The following is a 16,370-nucleotide window of genomic DNA, read 5'->3' as shown; positions in this document are numbered from 1 at the left end:
TTCATGTGGCAGGGACAGGAAGACAAAAACCAAAAACGCAAAAACAACAAACAAACAAACAAACCCCTGAGCACTCACGGGCGTTGCCGAGTGTTGACTGTATCGTCTGCAGAGTGCCCTGGACGGCTGTCCTGGCTGGCTCCTGCCGAGATGTGAGTCAGCCCCTGGAGGGCAAGGATTAGGCCTTTCGTGGCCACTGATTTTGCGTTTCAAATTCCATAGCAGCCGCAAGGTATTCTATTAATGCGTCAGGAATACATGAGTAAGCACTGGCTAGAATGTGTATTTAAAACTCCAATGCATTATTCAAATGCATGCCATTTTGACTACATCGTATAGTTTATTTTTAACGCAGTCTAAGATTGTCACAGAAGCGCGGCACTGTCGTCACTCGGAGTCAGGATTTGATGTTCTGAGCGGCACAGCCCCCTCGGGAACCAGGCACCAGGGTCACCCCAGCTCCGGGGATGGCCGGGGCCACTCAGCGCTCTGCTGGAAGAGCAGCCCTGGGCTTTGACATGCGAGCGGCTCCGGGCGCTGTTTTTAGCACATTTTCTCAACAAGGACGGGGTCAGCACCGGAACCCAGCAGCACACCTTAGGAAGGGATGCTGAGGCGGTGTCCCTGAGTCGGCACCGCCTCCCGTGCCCACTGTGTCTGGCACAGAGGGGGCGGCTGCCAGGGGCTGTCTCATCAGGCGTCTGTCTCTTCTTCGGGCCCCGATGTCAGCAGTAGGCGCTTTGGGAACACGCTGACCTTACGAAGCACTTTTCCCGGGCCTCACGCTGCGCCCCAGTTCACCGTGCTGCCCAGACGCGCAGCTGACGGACGTGCACGTCACGCCCCACGGGGCCAGACGCCGCACTGCACTTGGCCCTGACCGCTGGCCCAGGCGCAGGGCTCTCTGGTCCTCGTGGCCGGGGTCCAGAAGGCAACGCACCTGCTTCCTGAAAGTGTCCGCTCTGAGCCGCAGGAAAACGGCCTAGCGCGCCTTCTCACCTGTGTGCGGTGACCTGGCGCGTGACCTGTGCGGCTCCGTCTGCTCAGCGTGCCACCTGGGGTCCTGCCCTGCTTGTCCCGGCGACGATTCCTGCTGTTGCACGCTGGTTTGCATGTAACACGTGTGCTGTTTCTCCATCACAGCTTCCGGGCAGAGTGATGACAGACAGTCCACCAGACCCCTCCCTGTTTCCCTGTTTTTCTCCCTAAAGTGCCTGTTTCCAGGCTTTTGGTCCTTGATGGAAAGTGGGCTCCTTCGCCCTGGCAGGTTGTCTTCTGGGACTACGTGTTTGTGGACAGGAGAAGGCTGGTGGACGAGTGAGGGGGCGGGGCTACCTGTCCACACAGGTGGGTCGGTCCGATCCACCCTGTGCCTGCAGAGCCATGGGCGTGCGACCACATCGCGCTGTGCCCGCAGACGAGCCTGAGGAAGCTCGGGGCTGCCACGCCCTCTGGGCGTCCCACTCCGAAGCGCTCTTTCTGGCGTGACTCGGGCTTCTGCTTCTACAATATTCCATCCTCCACTAACATCCTTATCTGGGCTCATCTTAAGCTCACAGGCAATTACATTCGAATGGCATTTCATATATCCCTCAGCTGGCTTTTCTCGCAGGCTGGGACACTTCTCTGCCCTCTGTCTGTTAGCTGCGGTTTCTAGTCTCTGCGTGCATATGCCCGGGAATGGAGAGTTTCTGTCAGTCATTTTTCTGGAATATTCCGAATGCTGTGCAGTCAGATGCTGTTCTGTGTCGTCAGTATTTTGGGGGAGCAATGGTGCAGAACTTAACTCTGCATGCTCTGCATCTTGGCTTGTTACTAGCAGGGCGACCTTACCTGGCCCAGTTACCTGACCTCTCTATAACTCAGTTTTGCGTCTATGAATGGGAGTGAAATCACAGTAGTAACATATACCTCAGAGGTGTGAATACGCAGCATGAGCTTAGCATATTGCCTCCATGGAGAAATATGTGTTGCCTACTATTATTGTGTTTCATATGTGTCTTTGATAACCCCGTGGAATTTAGCATATGGGCATCAGACTCAAAGTCCAAAAATATAAATTTGTGTAACTTACTCCGTCAGACCTTAGAAGTAAAGTCATCGTGTAAACACTGAGTGATCTATGCTCTGAGTTCGCTCATTCAGCTTCACCTTGGGCCATGCACTCACCTCGGCTCAGCGCCAGGCTGCCACATTCCGGGTGTCGTAAATCACTGGGGTTCACTAGGCCTTGATGAAACAGGGGGCTTGACAGGTGCCCAGGGCCCCGGAGAGTTCTGACGAAGCCCCACGGGGTACGTGGATTTGCCCCCCGGCAAAGGCAGGGTGGGCCGTCCTCAGTCCCGGGCCTGGGAACTCCGGCGTGGCCGACGTTGCGTCTCTTCTCACAGCTCCAGGGTGTGTGCTGGGCTGGGCCCCGGACTCTGTGGTCGGTTCCGATGCGTGGGTGCCGTGGCGGGTCAGTGAGGGGCTTCTCCAACACTCACGTCTGTTTCTCCCGTCACCCATGGTCCTCAGGCAGGGTGGTGGCAGGTCCAGGGCGGCGGTTCCGCAGCACCCAGGGCTGAGCTCTCGGGTGGTTTTTGTCCGTCCGTCTCTGCTGCATGAACACACACGTCAGGCTCTGCTCCGGCTCCAGTGGGCACAGCGTTCTGGGTGCCACGTGCAGACTGGGTGCCATCCCATGAAGAAGAGGCGTTTTCTTCTTTTTGGTGCTTACCACGAATGCAGAAAATCCCCCCGTAGCCGCTGGAGGCCCTTCTAGGGGGACTGGGCACAGGGCCCGTTCTTGCTGGGAGGGGGGCGGAGTGGGGAAACCTGGCGTATTCGGTCGGAGGCCGGAGGAAAATGAGCTCTGAGGGCCCGTCCCAGGAGGCAGCACTGTGTTTCCTTCTGGAAATACACCTAGGAACAGAGTATAATGTGCTGTCCCAGAGTTTACGGGCTGGGGCGGGGAGACACAAGGAGACAGGAAACGGCATTCAGGGTGACAAGTGGGGCCCACAGTGGAGGCGTGGGGGCTACAGAGACGCTGACGAAGGCCGCCCGCCTGGGGCTGGGGGCACGCCTGGACCGTGGCTGCCCGGAGAAAGCCACTGTGGAGCGGAAACCCGGGGAGCCGACAGTCTGGTCCCAGTGAAGCGGAGCAGAGCGATACCAGGTGTCAGCGGGGAGCGGGTCCACGTGGGGAAGGCCGGTGTTGTGCGGAAGAGCCTCTGGCCACGATGAGCCGTAATTCCGTTTGCCTGGCGACTGTGTGTTTGGGGCGCGACCTGGTCTCTGTCCCTGCCACGCCTCCCCGTCCCCCGGGACACACGGTGGTCAGCAGGCTACTCCTCCCAGCAGCAGTGTCCAGTGTGTCACTTTTCCTTAAGTCAAAATGCACGTGGGCCATGTCCGTCACTTCATCCATGTGAATGGACTTTCACAAGCATGGTTTTTCGTCTCTTACTGAATAAACATTCACTAACACCCACTCTGTGCCAACGAGAGGGAGAGGGTTAGGGATAAATGTGCAATTCGTTCACGTGGGCTCCCACTGGGAGAATATCAGTTCACGCGGAGTGCAGTGTGGAAAATATAAAAACACAAGGAGGCCAGAACGTCGCTGTTTCAGGGCGGAAGCTCTCACTGACACGGCCTCGTAGCTGGTAGACAACAGTGCGTACGGATTTGCTCCTCTGAAATGCAGCCATTCAAGTCGATGAAGTTTTGTGTTCTGTGTCCTACAGGGAGAGAATTTCCCTATCGCTGCAAACTCTAGGAATGAGGTTTATAAAAGATTTTAAACGGGTTAGTAGCCTTGGGATCAAGTCGTTCTCCAAATGTGTTGACAAATTTATCGACCTTGAGGAGCACTGTGGCAAACACTTCAGAGTCCTTTTTCATGATGGCCTTGGAGTGTCTAAGCCTGCAGTTCCCTCTGAGTAGGAACCGCCCGCAGCCCCCGAGTCTGCGCACATCCGCTCCCCGGTCTGCGACGCCCCGGCTGGGCGCCGCCCGTGCAGGCAGACGCTCTGCAGCTGTGCCCCCTCTTGTGAAGAACCGGTGAAGCTCTTCTAGGGTTCCTCGTGTCAGCATCCGCCTCAGCCGTCACAGGCCTCGGTGACTTCTCCCCCCCACCCAGTGGCCAGATCGCCTTAAAGCTTCCTCCCACCCTGAGATTCTTCGGTGGAAACACTCTGTTTTTTTGTAGAAATTCTGTTCGGTGTACCTCCCAGGCATTATTTTCCCATCCTCGGTGCCTCAAGGTCACAAACAGAACATGAACATGCAGACTCCACCTCCCACTCAGCAGCAGGGGGAACCTGGCTCCGCACGCACACGCTGCCGTCCAACACGTTTTCTCTCCTTGTTTTTTCTTTTCCTTTTTAATTTTCATTTTGTTCTGTACAATTGCTGTTTCAAAAACGTGTTATACCTCCTTCAGGGAATGAATTCACTTGTGATGAAAATAATGAAGTGCATTTTCAGAGCGTTAGGGTTCTCGATTCCCTGTCATCGCCCTGGCTTGGTGTCTAATAAAAGGCAGCGATGATGACGACGACGATGATGATGATAATAACAGCAGTGCGGAGAACAGCAGTGGTCTGCACGCACCGCTGATTGCAGAGCGCTGGGGGGACACGGCAGCCTGCGAACGCACAGGTAGTGGCATCCAGGTACTAACCCACTTTTTATCCTTCCTGTCTTTCCACGTAGACGCTAGCTCTCCAGTTAGCTTCTCTCTCACTCCACCACTGTTTACCACGGTGATGCCCTTCCCCCAGGGAGAAGGAGAGAGGATATTCGTGTAGGACATTCTAACGCCACCGAACCTGTCTGCAGCCTTCCTTCTCCTCTTAGCCTCTCGATATCAGGCTGCAGCAGAAGCTTGCTGTTCCTCCGCCTGCACTGTGGAGTTGTACTCGACAGGGGCGTCCGCGGCTGGGGTTTTTACAGGCTTTGTGAAAATAAACTGCAAGTCAACTAAGATGTTTAAAACAAGGAAAACCAAAGTCTTTTTTTTTTTTAATGAACAGCCAGGGTGAGTCACAGATTTATCATCTGCCAGACTTATGTCTAAAGAGCGTCAACGCCACTGCTGCAGGTTCGTTCGTATTAAGAGTTTATGAGCCAAGAGCTGGAAGTCAACCCCCTGCCATTCATGAGTGTTCAAAAATTTCCTGCGCACTAATCGGCTCCTTCACTTCTTCATGACCTGGATTTCATATATTTACTTGCGACCTCATTCTTGCCCACGAGCATTTGTTCTTGTTGTTAAATGAACACGCTTGGGAAACTTTCTATCACCTGCAATAGGCGGAGAGACTTTTAGGAAGTATCCTGAAGCCTTAGCTCACAAAGCTCCACGGGCCCAATGTAAGCAATTAGTGTGAATCTAATTAATCCCTGCAAAACGAATCCTCTTCTCCTACGGCCGTCCCCTGCAGTCACCAGGAAGGACGGGAAGTCGGCCTGTGTGTTCCCGGCCTGGGCGGCACAGGGCGCCCTCACTGTGCCCTGCAGACAAGTGGGCTTCGTGTTAGATCTTCCCAAAAGCACTGTGCTTGGACGTGAGCCGTGAGGATGGAGAGGAAACGGTTCCGTTTCCCAGGGGTCCCTGCCTGTCCGTGCCAGGGTTCTAGAGATCTGTTTTAGAGTTCCCTGGGCAGACACCAGGGTCCCTGAGAGGACGGGGGCTGGGTCCAGCGCTGGGGACGCATCTGTGGAGAAAATGCATCCGTGACTCGGCAGACCCCTCGGGCTCTAGCTGCCACGGGAGCCCACGCGGGGCCCCCTGGTCACGTCCCAGCTGAGTCCAGCCGCCCCCTCTCATCACCCAAGGAACTGGACATGACAGTGAGCGACCTTCCCGACCATGTTGCCCGAGTGACACTGTGAGTCCCGTGAAGCCCCAGACACCACAGAGACAAACCTCTGTAACTGTCTGCCCACCAAGTCCAGGGGCCAAATACGAAAGTTGCCGTTTGCAACGTGTTTAAGGTTTGCTGTGCAGCAGTAGCTAACGGAACAGCACAGGGGCGTTGGGGTGCAGGTGACGGATGGCCCAGCGGGCAGTAGACCAGGCCCGCTGCCCCACGTCCCCCGACCGTGAAAGCTTGTCCCTACGTGGAGATACCTTGGTTGGCCTGGGGTGGGCAGAGAGGGACAGCGCCATTTGAGACGCAGCAGCTTTGGTGAGGAATTCTGAACATTGAACTTGACTAGCACTGCAGCAGTGACTGTAATGTACAATAGACACTGAAGCCGGAAGATACTAGAGTAACCTTAGGAAGATTTGAATCCACCCTCCACCCAGACTGGAGTCTCTGAGGAAGGTAAGGATCATTTCACAGGAGAGAGCAACGGTCACTGCACCGGTCAGCTGGGCCAGTTCAGGCTGACCCCCTTTGCTCTCCGAGTGATGTGGAGTCCGTTACTGTGCAGGGACTGCGTCTGTGAGAAGTCAAGCTGGACGGACGTGTGAATTCCACGGGCAGTTTTCATTAAAACGGAACATTTTTGTTCATCGAATTGTATTGACAATCAGTTACTGATGGTAGATGAGTGAAAACTTCCTGCTTTGCCCTTTCCCACGAGAAGGTGTGCTTTCTTGGCGTCTCACTCTCCAGAGCGAGCGTCACATGACGCGTGTGATGGGTCTGTGGAGACCTTCGGAGGCTCCTCCGTGCCAGCCGAGTCCTGGCGGTGGTGGAGGGCCCCGGCGCCGCCGCACTCCCGCCCTCCAGTGCGTGAAGTGAGCAGCGGGAGAACATGCGGAGCACAGACCGGCGAAGGGAGCCTGACTCATCTGCGACAGCCGCTTGTTGACATCTGGCCGTGGGGGAGAGGCAGGGAGATAAGTCACGAGAAAAATGAGCAAGGCTGTTACAAATGGCGGATAATTAGTGCGTGGAGTTATGCCACTTTAGCTGTATTTTTCCACTTTTGAATCTGATGAATGGTGCAGGACGTCAGCAAATATGTATATAATGTTATCGACTGTTTTCCCTAGGAAATGCCTCATTGAGAGCAGATGTAACATTGCTTAAAAACTAGCCAGCGGCGATCCTACGGGGCATGGGCGATGAAACGTAGCTGCTGAGAGGTGGTCTGCGAGCTCTCCGTAGACGTGCCCAGTGACGGGTAGAGCAGTCACGTTTCTGGGTCCATTTACAAGGAGACGCTGCTGGGGAGGAAGGGCCGTCTCGGCGCACGTGGCTTCGTGGACGGATGCCTTTGGGCCAGACGGATTGCTCCTGCCACGGAGGAGTGACGCAGTTGATTCTTCACCGAGTTTCGCCTCAGACCGGGCAGGCAGAGCTGTCGAAGGCTGGTCCCACAGACGCGGGGCAGCTAGTAGTTAGAGACGGCGAAGCGTGTCGAGGGCAGCACTTAGAATGGGCATCAGCCCCGCTGGGTGCGGGCAGACAGGCTTGTCTCAGGCACCCTGAAAAGCACTTCTAGGCTTTTCCTAATAGGTAACGCACCCGTCCATGCTCGGGAAAACACCCCGTTTTTTGCATGAAATGAATGCAGTTTAATAAGAAAGGGAGAGAGCCCTCCTTCCTTCTGTGAATGATCCTGGGGTCCCCCCCCCCCCCCATAACAGCAATAATGAACATAATGACGCTACCTCGCAATGACTGGGTTGGCTACAAAGTTCATTTTTTTCCCTGTAAGGTGGCTCTCGCAGTGCTTAGTTGTCTCTATCTTCATTTGAAAACAATCTGTTAGATTGTATTGTGTTGTGACCGTGGTCATATCAGTATGCATTGAAAAAGAAAAACTTATCAAAATTGGTGAATTTTTGGTAGCCAATTTAATATTGAAAGTGGAAGTAAATAAGCAACGTTTTTGGCATAGTGTGCTTTATTATTTCAAGAAAGGTAAAAACCCAGCTGACATGGAAAGACGGGTTTGTGCAGTGTGTGGAGAAGGTGCCGTGATGATCAAACACGTCAGAAGAGGTTTTCGAAGTTCCGTGCTGGTGATTTCTCGCTGGACGACGCTCCACAGTCGGGCAGACCAGCTGAGGTTGATAGCGATCAAATCAAGACATTGATAGAGTACAGTCAACGTCATACAATGCAGGAGATAGGCAACATACTCAAAATATCAAAATCAATAAAATGGCTGGTGAAAATGAAAAAAAAACATGTCTTTTATTTTACAGAAAAAACAAATGGAACTTTTTGGGACTTTTTGGCCAACCCAATATGTTCTGATTTTACATTTACTCAGATGTTTTCTAAATTTATTTGTAACAAAACTCGTGAGAGGAGCAGGACAGCCCTAACGCAGCCAGAGGGATACGGGAGGGGGATTGGCAGCCTCTCGTGCACTGCCCAGGGAGGAAAGTCTCGCGGGGCTGGGTGCTGGGTGCAGGGAGAGTGCCCTCCGTCCGTCCATGCTCGCGTCTCTGTTTCCTTGTGCACCGACGGTGGAGCACAAGTCACTATTGACCTGCGAGATGCTCTCTTTAGTGAAGAGTTAGCATGCAGATGCACACAGCAGCCCACAGATGTAATCTGACAGTAAGTTGTACCTGTCAAACAGTGCGACTGGGTATCTGAGACACGTCACGGGGTGAGCAGTACGTTTTCTTACTCCAGGAGATTTGTCTTGTTGATAAGCGGAGAGAACCACGGATAGTGCCGAGATGAGGGGCCCGGCCTCTGGGCCCAGGCTGGGTAGTTTGTATCCCAGCTGAGCTGTGAATCTGCACGGAAGTTACTGTACATTTTGGGGCCTAATTTCCTTCTCTGTAAAGTGGGATAATAGTGGTATCATTTTATCCTGAGGACGAAGTGAATCCATCTAGGTAAAGTATTTAGCACATGGTCATAACTGTATCAAGGTAGCTGTTCTTTAATTCTGGCCGGCACTGCTGTGGGAGTTGACCCAGCGTGAGTTTTCACGAATAATTAACTCACTTATACCGAATGAGGAGCCTTCATTTTACTTTGCCTTGTCACGGTGCTTTTCCATGACACATTTGCTTGGGTTATAGTGCACTTCTAGCCATTTCTGGGGTCAATTTTGAGAGTACTTTAGCTTATTGATAGTAAGACATCATCTCCCCGTGAGACACTAACATTTACATTTATAATTTTGATGATGTATATGAACTTGTTACTTTGCTGTGTGTGATTTTAGTTTTGTGTCGAATCATTTGACAGTGTAAATCTCTCTTAAATTCTCTTAAAACCTTTTAAAGGTAGATGAGAGTTAATTCCCGGATGTCTAAGGTATTACCTGACTTCAGCAAACCCAAAACACTTTACCTTAAAACCAGATTCATTGATTACTCAACTGCTTACTATTTGTTAGAGAAGGTCTAAGTGCTAGGAAGTGTGTGCAAATTTTGCATCCTATGCCTTCGTATCTTTGTATTAGTAGAACTAGGGCGTTGATTTCTGTAACACGGAAAGACACAGCACTGTACATCCCAAGTTTAGAGGAAGCCCAGTTTGAGAAGCAGACACAAATCTCTGTTGATGCTCCTAAAATATCAACCATTAATTAGAATGTGTGTTTGCATTTACCTGTGCCTATATCTATCTGACTGTGTGTGTAGTTGGCCGGAAGCAACTTGGTTTGTAGATTTTGGCAACCATGTATAAAACCTAATATTTTAACAAAATTCTTTTCCTTCTGTTTAATTTTCAGTTATTTAATTAAAAGGGGGATTTTACTGTGCTTGTATTCTATAATATCTATTTTATTTAAAAAAAATTTTAAGGCGCTATTCTGGAGGCCAGGCACTCGAAGCCTTAACGGTCCGAGCAGTTTTTCCCTGAGCTCGGTCTGTGCGAACGCGGCTGGCCGCACTGACAGTGGGCGGAGTAGAGAGGTTTGGACGGAGGCCACGTAGCCACCCCCTGTCACATTCTTGTTGAATCATCTCGTTTACGGGTTTCAAAACCCTGTGTGCGAGTTGCCAAGGAAATAGGGTTTGGTCTAAATGTTGAACAAATGGTGTAAGGTAAATAAGAATTAAATAATCTGAAACTAATTAAGTGCAGATAAAAGAAAAGTTGAGACCGTATAGATACCATAAAAGAGTTTAAATAAGTCAAGGTTCTATTCTATCCCATGAACACTGAGGACTTGTCATATCAATGGCTTGTTGACAACTGACTTTACTTACGGTTACTGAGTAACACATAACATAGCATCTTGCTTATTCTGTTCAATGCAAGAACATTTACATGCAGATTACTTTAAATTAACTAAGCAATGATTTGAAGTTGCTAAATGCCACAGAAAAAAATTGAGTTTTGGATGTCTCAGTGAACTAGATTCATCATTCACGCAAAATATTCACGTTGTCTATTTTGGCCCAAGAAGCTCTTCAGTTTAAAGCACATGCTTTTTATGAGAATTACTCCTTAAAGGAATGATATGGGACACTCAATCCATAATCTTCTATCACATTTTCATCTCTTGATAGCTTTCAAATTGCATATGCATGTTTCTGAAATTACTCAGAGCAAGCATAATACAATTCCGGCTGCCTTATATCTTCAGTATCACTTTTAAAATATTTATACTATTATGGTTTGGTCTCCTCCCTGTGATGTAGGGATACATCGCAAAAAGAAGGACTGTGTGGTGAAAACAGCCTAATTTAATGAAGTGGGTAATGTAATTGCCACTTTTCTCCAGCATAGCAATTCTAAAATATTTTTAAAAGGTACATTTTTATTTATACTGCATCATTTTCTGTATGTCTTTTATGTATTCTACAAATTAACCTAGTTTCAAAAACAAAGCTTTTACGACATTTGGCTTGCCTTAGCGAGGGCCTTTTCGAGAATGTCGCTGATTTACGGTGAAAGAGCGCAGGGAACACACCTGCACCCTGTTCACATGGCATTTACTCAGTCAGTGTTTTCTGAGGACGTGCGATATTTTTGGCCCTTGGTTAGGTGTAGGACAAAATTTTGAGCAAATTGGAAATAGAGTCTTTTTACCTGGAGATTATAGTCTACCGATGACTCTGCCCCCCGTCCCTGCCCCCCATCTGTTCCTCTTGCATGGGGAGAAAGCAAAGCAACCTGTCAGGTAAAGGTGCGTGTTGTTATGACCCAGTGGTCTGTTTAGGACAGTACCGCCAAATACGTCATGTCAAACGCACAGCAATTGGCTTCCATGACATCGGTCCTCCAGAATCACAGTCAAGATTTACGTAGTCAACAGACACTTAGTAACAAACACTTATTTAGACTATACGCATTCAATGCGTGAAACGTTTTACTTGTCGCACACGTAGTGTTGTGCACTTCCTGGCAATGCTCAGGAAACATCTATGGAATTGACGAGTGGGTAATTACGTGCACGAATCACCATCGTGAGATGCAGAACTAACGCCCATCCTCAAGGCTGCACCCTTGTGGGTGAAATGGACAGATGAATAGATGGTTGTTGCTCTCGATAATCAGTGCAGTGATGGAGAGAGGCCCAGAATGTCCCCAGTGCTCCTAGAGGGGTCGTCTCACAGACCCTCCGAGGGTCAGAGGAGGCTTCGTGGAGGCCCAGGTTGCGCTGAGGAGCTGGAGGAGTCGGGTCAGGAGAGAGAGGGGGTTCACGTAGTTAGCCGTGGAGCACGCACTGGAACGTGGGTGCGGGGCTGAGACAGGGCTGGGTAACAAAGTTCTGTGACGATGAGAAGGGTTCAAGTCTGTACTGTCCAGCGCCGTAGCCACTGCCCGGGTGGCTTGAGAGCACTTGGAACGCGGTGGCAGGCGTGACTGGGCCTGAGTTCTTCATTAGAACTTAAAGAGCAAACCTGACCTGGGAGCACTGTACGGGGCGGCATCGGGCTGGGGGCTGGCGGGCCGGGAAGGTGAGGGCCCCGTTGGGAGCCCGGGCAGGACGCCCGCCACAGCGTCTCTCAGTGACACGGGGGACGAGGCAGGGAGCTGGGTGAGTCCACGGTGATTCACTGTCTTTGAGACAAAGAAGAAAGGAAAGAGCCAGAGGTAGACGTGAGTGGATGCTGCTATTTGAGGGGCCGTCCGGGAAGACACACCCAGGGGAGGAGGTCGTTAGGTAGGTGATATCGAAGGGCACTCAGAAATGGTCCTCATCTAAAGGCTGAAGAGAGGCAAGGCTGAAGGTCTGAAAGTGTCAAACGTCCCAGAGAAGCTGACAACATAAGGACTAAGGACGGTCCAGGGGGTCAGGATTTTCACGTCAGAGGGAACTAGGAAACCAGTTTCCTCGGAGATATAAAATCTCTGTGCGCTCCCTGGCAGAGAAATAAGCCCTTGGCAAAGGCAGATAAATGTGGGCCATGTCTTCTAATCGAAACTTCTAGTTGTGTATTAAAATAATTAAATAACTGTGATGACTCCGTCACTGCTCCGTGCAAACACCTCTCAAACCAGCTCGTGTTTTAACCTTATCAACCGACTGCAGTGCGCTGACTTTCAATCAGAAGCCTGAGAGAACCCCCAGGAAATACTCCCGTTAAGAAGCCTTGTTTTCCTCCGAAGGGGATGTTTCTGCTATTTGGAGGGAGCTGCCGGTTCCCGGAGTGGGCCTCCTGGCGCTTCCTGGGAGTCAGTAGCGTGTCCTCTGATTTTGCAGAGCCGGGCGGGGGCCGTGAGTCCTCAGTGACATCGTGGCGAACGGATTTGGGCATGTCACTGCTAACGCCCACCCCAAGGCCCAGGCTGGCCGGGGAGGGTGACCCTGCTTCGGAGCACGGCTGGAGAAGCTGACCCACAGGCTGTGCTTCTGCTCTGGCACGGCCCAGCCTTTCCCTGGAACCCTCCCCGTGGGCCGGCCGACTGCGCTGCAGGTCCCCAGCTGAGGAAGGGTGCCGTGTGCTTTCGGAAGAGCCGTCACACTGTCATGGTCCAGGGCCAAGGGGAGTCAGTCAGATGTGGCCGGGCTCTCGAGAGAAGCATCAATGAAGCTGGGACGTTGGTCAAGTATTCATTAGCCCCCAATGCCCTGGTTGTGGTGTCTGACTGTCATTTCCCGTTAAAGGGAGACGGTCTTTGAGAACCGAACTGCCTGATTTCCGGCCCACAAAATGAGCCTGGAACAGCTGTCACACCGGAAATCAAGGCACCGCATATTGCTGCTTATAATGCACGCCTGTGTTTCTGCACATTACACACGTGGTCATTATACCCCTTATCATACCCGTGGTCTGTAATCATTAAACCATGTATGATGCGCATCCTTATTTTCCTACTCGAAACTTGGGGCAAAGCGTGTGCAGTATACATGGCCAGGTACGGTAGCTGTGAGACACCCCGGGGTCCCGGTGAGCAGGGCTGTGCCGACTGGACTTGACCGCCGGGAAGGGCTGTGCTTGCTCTGGATTGAAGCACATCAGGTGCGTTTTTCTAGGTGAAGAAACGGTTGGCTGATGAACAACAGTGTGTCTTTATGGAACTCTTCAGCATCAAGGAAGAAGGAATGACAGAGTAGGATGTCCCTTTTTTTTGCGACCCCTGGTGACTCCACGCAAAGATGGTCACGGCTGCCAACCCCGGGAAAGGAGAACTGCCACTGGGCCCCGAACAGCCACTATCTGTGCAGTGTTATTGCCTGAAAGTCAGACCTCGGTCTGCTCTCATCTACCAGTTTGCCGGAAATACGGAGAGGAGAGAGATGCGTGAGATAAAACCGCAGTGATGCAAGGGCCAGAGGCCGGGCTGGGGCAACTCCTACAGAACAAACCCTCTGGCTTCAAGAAATAAATTGTGAGCAAGCACGGAAGGAAGAAAGAAAGAAAGAGAAAGAAAGAAAGAAAGAAAGAAAGAAAGAGAAAGAATACTACAGATCGAAAGTAGGCATATCAGATGATGACCATTATTTGGATCTTAAACAAACTGAAAAGTTAATTTTTTTGCATTTGAAAAAATTTGAACACTGCATGCATATGCAGTGTTGGAGGATAGTATGGATTTAGTTAATAATAACTTTAGGAGAACAATAATATTGTAGTTATTTGTGAGATTTTGTCTTTTAGAAATGCAACTGTAACATTGAAGGTTGAAATGATTTTATGTTCAAAATAATCCGGGGGAGGGGCAGAGTCGAGGGGGTATATTTTGTTAGGTAGCGCAGCGCTACGTCCTGCCCAGCCAGGGCTCTCCAAGGCGCACTTAGAGAAACCGGTCCCGTGGCTGGCAAGTCCAGGCGAACGTGAATGCGGGAGAACGGCGCGTCCACACTTCCGTGTGTGTGTGTGTGTGTGTGTGTGTGTGTGTGTGTGTGTGTGTGTAACCCGTCCTTTCTGGTCCCGTCTGTTTAACGAGAGCCCCTCCTTTGTGCTGTAATTTCAATTTGGTCCCACGTGGTACTGGAAACTAATCGTTTCTTTTGCTCCTGATTTTTCCTGCAACTTGGATGCTGATCTTTATTTTCATTCAGGTTATTTCATAAGTAATGCAAAAATGATTCAACTTTGAACTTATTTCAATTTGTCAGATGTCATTGGTTTTTGGGAGCCAACATTGTCCATTTCCAAACTTCTCTCTTGAACTCCCGCCAACTTCCACGCTCCTTGGTAACCAGCGTCTCTCAGGTGGGGAGCACCGGGGTCACTTCTACACTGCCTGGCAAACTGACACCCCTGCAACGCACCGTCACCAGACTCAGCTGACCCTTCACAACTGCCTGGCTTCTCCTCTTGTTGGCTTGCTGCCCCCCCACCCTGCCCCCCACCCACTGTCACTAGCCATGTCAACAGTGATAAGCTCTCTTCCAGGCTCCGTCTCTCCCTCCTGCACCCTGAGCCTCAACGGTTGACTACTCTTGCTACTAAGGCATGAAAATAGAAAGTATTAAACAGGAACTCCATCAGCATTCCTGCAAATAAACAGGAATATTTCCCACCTATCAACACCCCCGCACCCATCCACTGGTACATAATGGAAGTCAGTACCTCCTCTAGGAACTACTCAGTTTACGATTTTTGAGCGAACTTACCCGATTGATTATCTTTATTCCATATTTTCAGCATTTCTCTCTCTACTTGGTCTTCCCGTCAGTGTTGAAATATGCTCCAGTCTCTCCCATTTTAAAAGGAAAACAAAACAAAATAACTCGGGAAGTCATAAGATCACAGTGTCTCCATCCAATCAGAGCCGAACTCTGAAAGAAACGGCTGGACACACCGACTCCTTTTCTCCGCTTCCCACTGGCTCTTCAGTGACGTCTCTGCTGGCTCCGCCCCGCTGCTCCGCGGGCTCTGCCAGGGGCCCAGCCGTGCCGTGATCCGTGCAGCCGGCGGTGGGATGGGGGGCTTTCATTTATGGCTGGTGCAGCTCTTCGGCCATCTTCAGTCTGGCCGACGTCTCCTCCTCCTTCTGGCGCTCTCCTCCCTGGGCTCCTGGGACCCCGCTCTCTCCATTCCCTCCACCTGCCTCCCCAAACCTGAGCTCCTCCTTCTCCATTACCTGGTTGCCGTCTGTCCCTTCTCTAAGCCTCGATGCCGCTCCTTTCTGTTATTTTACCTGGAGCCTCAGCTCCTGATACCCAGAGTATTCCCTCCTTTATTCCCCTGCTGAGATTCTTGTTCCGAGCTCTGCGGGGTCTGCATTTTCAACACATACGGAGCATTTCCCATGGGGTCTTAGAAGCAACTCGGCCGCAGTGTCCTGGAGCTGAGCCCATGCTTTCCCCGAGTGCTTCAGACCCCCTGAGTATTTCCCTCTGCTCATCGTCCTATGAAATTGTCTTAATTAGTTAAAAATAGCTTGCCTCAGACTCATGCATATGTAGTAATTATTACATTCTTATAAAAACCCCAGGAAATGGCTAAAAAGTAGAAATTGAATTTTTTTCTGTTAAAACAGAAACAAAATATGTCCTTCAACTCTGGCCGTCCTTATGTTTCCCTGGAGTGCGAGGTGGTAGGAATTTCCTTTTAGTCCAATCACATGTGACCCACGTTATTCATGATATGACACATTGCACAGGCTAATGTTAACCATAGAAGACTGTGTTCTTATCTAAAGAGTCCATCAATAAGGTAAAGCTTATTTTCAGGATTGATTGCTTCCATCAGTCACCTGAGAGAGTCAGATGTGACATTAACTTCCCTCCGCCTCTGAGGAGAATGCCGAAAATAAATAATACATACGTACATACATACATACATACATACAAGGGGTAAAGGAGGTGGTTGGGGCAGTTATACGTGTCCCCTTAGAAAATGTGTCAAGGTCAAATCCCGTTCCTTTGTCTCCAGCTAACTGGGGTCAGCTGAACGTAAGCTCCTGCTTTCTAAACAGCCCCAAAGTTTTGGGATGTGCGAGAAACACTTACGCAGATGAGACTTCTACAGTGGCTGGGTGCTGGAGGAGAGAGGGTGAAACTTATTACACAGTTTACTTGAGCTTGGAGGCGCACTGGGT

Source organism: Phyllostomus hastatus, unplaced genomic scaffold (genome assembly GCF_019186645.2).
Source record: "Phyllostomus hastatus isolate PE091 unplaced genomic scaffold, TTU_PhHast_1.1 phas_contig_80, whole genome shotgun sequence".
Taxonomy (NCBI): Eukaryota; Metazoa; Chordata; class Mammalia; order Chiroptera; family Phyllostomidae; genus Phyllostomus; species Phyllostomus hastatus.
The sequence above is the reverse complement of the archived record's forward strand: the minus strand, read 5'-3'. Positions refer to the sequence as shown.